We start from the raw sequence: 5,841 nt of genomic DNA, 5'->3' as shown, positions 1-5,841 counted from the left end.
AGGGAAGTGGTGCTGGCTCCTACCCTGGGGGTCTTTAAGAAGAGGCTTGATGCCTACCTGGCTGGGGTCATTTGAGCCCAGTTTTCCTCCTGCCCAGGCAGGGGGTCGGACTTCAAGATCTACAAGGTCCTTTCCGACCCTACTTCTATGATTCTATGATAACATTCTGTGAAAAATCCTTTACAAAAAAAAAAAAAGCTCCACCATACCAACTGTATAATGATTGGCTATTTGCGTTTTACCATTCAGAACAGTGACTGCATAATGTCTTGCCCTCCAGAAAAGGCACTCAAAGACCAGGATGGGAAGGGAACCAGCATGGGGCAGGTATCCCATGATATAGCCACTTAAGAAGTGCATGACTCATGGAACAAGCAGACCTCCTTGCTTACATATTTTATCCCCTATTAATACAAAATGCCACCTTGGATTAGTAAATGGAAACTTTCCCCCAAATACGAAGAACATATAAACAATGATTGCAAGCAATTAACTGGATATCCTCATAAAAATATGAAATCTACTAACTGAATATTTGACAGTTACACCACAAGACAGATGTATCATTATACAGTCAGTCACCTAACATAGATTAATCCAGCCTGATATATTCAATGTTCATGTGAAGAAATCTATTGGCTTCAAATGTACTGTTCATAATTTAAAATTATTCCCTAATCTGATTATATGTTTAGAAGTTCATTATGACTTATAACCAAGGTTATATGTGTAGTAAGGAACAAGATGTCCTGTTCGTATATACTGAACGCTTTCTATTTTTTTTAATAGCATACTTTGTTACAGCACAATTATGAGACATAGGCTATAGATTAAGAAAAAAGTCATTCAGTAGCCTATAAAGATTTTTTTTTATTCCACTGACTTGCAGATGGATCACATAACTTTCAAATTCTTGAGACTGTCCTGAATGTTTACATGGGTATTTTATTAGAAAAAACGTTGACTGCTTCTGTCATTCACAATCATGAAAAGACAGAGATAAACAAACAAAAAAACAAGTAAAGAAATACACCAATAGCCAGCTAGGATTTTTGCTTATACCTGTTTCTTTCCAAATGGCTTCTATTTTTTATACTTCCCCTGCCTTTTTTATTTCCATTTGAATGCCATCATTTTCTAAAACTTTCAGAACGGTAACAAACTAAGCTGCAAATGGAAGAGAAATGGTACATGAGGGAAAAAAAAGAAAAAGATAATATATTATTCAAATAACTACAATTGACAAAAATACCTTCAAAATGCTTTTCAATTGCAAAATTTGCTTTGTGCGTATAACATTTTCTTGTAAGCCAGTGGAGTAATGTGCCACAATTTTTGGTCACTAATTCTCAATGACGCTTTTAAAAATAACAGATGAAAAAGTAGTGAATTATTTCCTTAGAAAAGAAACTGTATGCCAACATTTGACTTTTTATTTTATAACAGAGTTACCCACAAATCCACTTTCAGCTATGAATCACAGTAGCTCAATTCAAATAATTTATACAGCACTGTAGAAAACAAACACTAATGTGATAGCAAGTGAGAAAAGGCTGCCAATATATTTCAAAGTAAAAATGAAGAAAAAGGGAGTGTTAGCAATGCATTAAAATCAATTATATTTTGAAACTGTCACTAATTCATGTTTAGATGAATTTAAGATTAATTTTAAATGCTATCAACTTCCCATCTAATTTGCACTAGTGTGCATTGGAGTGGCACTCACAGAGGGCATGGGGATAGTTTGTAGCATGCCAGCCAACAGGCTTGGTCTCCACAGTTTTATACTGCTCCTAAGTGAATGTAAAAGCCTATCAATTCTGATTTGGTATTAAATGCTACTAAATTCTCAATTAATTTGCACATGTATCCTCCCCCAGCCACTCCAATCCCCATTCCTATCCAATCTTGTTACTTTGCTTTCTTCTCTATCTGTCATTGTGCTGCTGGTCCCCTCTCTGACCAGCCACATGCCACAAATGGAGACTGCCTGTGCCACTTGTCCACTTGTGGTCTAAAAGAAGGAGGGCAACAGTGAATCAGGATGAATATGTGCATATGTCCATTCATCTCCAAATCTGTGGAATTCATTTGTGATTTAAAAAAAATATAATTGCCCTGTATAAAATCATGCGATTTAGTGCATCACAATTATGATCAGATACCAAATAAATATAGTTAAGGGATGTCTGCTACAGAGGAAAGTACATAATATAATACTGTATCTGTTAGATGTCTGGCAAAAATGTGGTTTAAAAGGTATATTAAAATGTGTTTGCTTTGCATTTCAATGGTAAATAGCTAAAGGAAAGATTAAATATATGCTCCCATATCCAGCTGATACCATTTTATCTGAAAAGCATCAGATCCATGGCTTGTCTCCAAGGCTGAGGTCATAAATCAGCAAAAGAATGAAGAATAGACAGGGTCACCTGCCTGCCCAATGACAGAAGGATGAAATACCTTTTAAAGATGGGTTACTGCAGGGTGAGAGCTGGCAATCTTCAGATTCAGCAGGGACAGCAGCAGGCAGGCAGGTGGCTGGGTCCAGAGCAGACGGGCTTGCAGGGGACAAAATGGTTGCTGGCACGAACGGCAGCAGCGGCAGCAGCAGCTAGATACTGACCTGCAGGGAGTCCTTGGGGAAGCAGCAGAGACTGGACCTGGGGTCAGAAGTCTGATAGCTTAAAAAGAAACTCCTACCCTCCAAAACTAAAGAAATGGGCCTACATCAAAGAACAAGCTCTCACAGTACACTGTGTCCTCATCAGAGGTGCACCTGTGGATATTTGTGCTCTGGCCTGGGCTGGTGGTCATTGGACTAGCAGTGCAGCAGCTGGTATTTTTTTACCCCTACTAACTCACAAGTGGGACTGGTATGCTGTGGTTATCCCCCTCTTAGCTACACTACTGGTCCCTAGTTTCTTCTTCCAAACTACTCACCCCTATTTTTTGTTCTATTTCTAATTCTAATGCTCTCCTTTGTGCTTTTGTCCTCCCTCTTTTTTTTTTTTTTTTTAAGTAAGTGTCAAATTAGCTTAAAGATTTGAGGTGGGTCAAAGCAGCCAAGTGTTGGGGAGAACAAAATCTATCCAAGGGAAGACAAGCTAGTTCACTGAAATGTGGAAGACAAACTTCATAGGAAAACAGTAGGTGAAAAACAGCTTGTGTGTGTGACTGATGTTTTTAAAGGGACTCCAGAGTTTTGATGAAGTTGAACCTCTCGTCTTTATTCCACACAATTTCCATTCTTAACAGTCTGTTCATACTTAAAATGTAACATGACTTTTCTGGCTAGATTTCAGATTTCATAAGCAATAGGCACAATGGGAATAAAATAATCTATTATTAGCCAGCCCTAAGTTAGGTTCAAAGAAGGCAATGACAGCTGTGTGCAGTTTGGCATATTTATTATATTTTAAAAGGATCTTATTGCATGGGCCTAAGATAGCCGACAATTTTGTTAGAAAAATCAAAAGGGACTTAATCTAGGATAATAAAATTAGAAAGAAATAGTAGTAAGTGTCAATGGATTTATAAACTATTTTAAAACTGTGCAATGTTCCTCTAGATAAAACTAATATCTCCAATACATGTGCCACATTAAAAATCAGATACTTTTAATTAACAATACTAAACTTTCAACTAAAACTTTCTATATATCTAAGTGGGTACACTTGCCTACAGAGCTTCTTACTTCAAGCGTGGCACTGTTATTTTACATAACCTTCTTCTATCAGCCCATACAACAGTATCTGTTAACTTTGGTTTCCACTCCAAAATCCCTACCATCATTACAAAAGCCAAGTTTAAAAGCGTATTAATCTAGAAGCATTTAAAGCCATTCTTTTATTTCCACCAGATGCCCATGTATAGATAATGCTGCTTAATATATATAGTTGATTATCAATTAAATGTAAGGAAATCAGTAAAAATCCATTCATATGTGCTTTCTCCTTTTATTCTATCAGGTTTTAAACAGCTGAATATTTTTGCAGAACAAGGTTCATCACATTCACAGGATCTACTGATCAGAACTATTTCTTCTCAAGGGAAAATTGGAGAAAGGAAAAAAGGAAGAGACAGAAAGAGATTAAAATTTTCCCCCCAGTACCACTTGCAAATCATCTGTCATCATCTATTTTGTCTAAGCCTAAGTGTCTTCCAGCATGGCCATCTCCTTATTTTGAAATCGTTACTCAGGGCAGTCAGACATAGATGCTGTATTGATCTCTTCTTCAAGCGTCTCATCAGTCTTAACTTTGATAATTGCCTTTGTTTCCTTTTGGGAGTAAGGGTAATGATGAATTGCAGTGAAAGATGAGAAGAACCAAAACAGGCTGCTCCAGAATCCTTAAGTGTGTAATTCTAATGCTTGTATAGACACCTCCGAGGGTCTGAACACTCTGCTTCTCTATCCTCATGCTAGGTATCTCATTTTAAACCGATGTACCATTTATCTACCTACATATCCATTGTACTCTTAAAGCATGTATCACAACAGTCTCTAAATGTCATATCAAAATATAGAGGCATTGAGCAATCCATAAATGTCTATGAGAAAGTGCTGAAAGAAATCACTAAAGTAGAGCCTCTAAATACTTCAGTACCTGAAGGCCAAGTACTGGAGTTGATCAAAAATAATTACTGAAACAAGATTCAGCTGGAAAGGAGAAAATGTTTTTAAAAAAATTATCTAATCTGTTTTCAGACCAGATCTCATTAATATATATAGGAATGAGCCCCAGAGCAAACATCATTTTCATTTGGTATGCTATCATTCACTGTAAGAAGAGTGTTCCACCAAAGTTCATTCATAAACTTGTGTTGGCTGGTTTGTATATGGCAGGACTTGTTAACAAACATAAAGGACTGCAGTGATGGAGTAGGAGGCAAAACTCAGAACAGGAATAAGATGGTGGTCTCACAGAAACCATGAAAGGCTGATGTTGTAGAAATATATGAATTTCTTAGAGACACTTGCTTTTTCTGCAACAAGCACCAGTTGTAACAAGTACCAATGCCAATCCTTCTGAGGAGAATGCCACTAGACTCTTTCTGTATCCTGATAAAGCCCGCATTTTTTTTCCTGTCTGACCCTCCTAAATATCAGGTTTGATTCACCTCAGCCTTTTCATCCTTTGGGGTTGAATTCCCAGACTTTTAATTAGCCTAAAAAGGTTACAAACGTCTTGTCCAACCTTGTTTTTTAAAATACAACATGCTTAAACAATTGTGGTTCTCAGTGTTGTGATAATGGAAATCAAAACAGTGCTCCAGGCTTTGGGGACAATTTGTATTTTAGAATTAACTGTTCTTCATGCAGCTACCTGTTAAATGGGTTGTGTGGTTCACAGGTGAAGAGTACACTTTAAGGGACCCAACTGCCATGTTTTCTGACATACAACATGCAACTTTTTTTGCAAAAACCAGATGCTGGAATTGGAGTGCACATTATATGTGACACACATGGTAAGAGCAGTTCCTGCTGCTTACAAGTGAAAGTGAAATCTGCATGCTATCCATAGAGAAGAGAATAATGAGCAGGCTCTGCTCACTAGCTGCTGCTACTCAATTATGTATTTACACAGAAAGATCTTTTTTCCCTTCATTCTGCCTTTCAGAAACAAGGATCATATCTTATTCTGGGGTTGTATATGTAACAGGGGGCTTTCCTGGGGCCAGCTGGAAGTTGGCCCTCCCACCTGTTTCTAGTCCAACTGCCTGCCTCTATCTTCTGCCATGCACTGATGGAAAATGATTAAGATATTACCCAGGTGAGAGGCTGCCCTTTCCTGCCCCTATGCCAGGGGGTGTTAGCTGCGCCTCTGAACCTTCCCT

Source organism: Alligator sinensis, unplaced genomic scaffold (assembly GCF_000455745.1).
Source record: "Alligator sinensis unplaced genomic scaffold, ASM45574v1 scaffold530_1, whole genome shotgun sequence".
NCBI lineage: Eukaryota > Metazoa > Chordata > Crocodylia > Alligatoridae > Alligator > Alligator sinensis.
The sequence above is the reverse complement of the archived record's forward strand: the minus strand, read 5'-3'. Positions refer to the sequence as shown.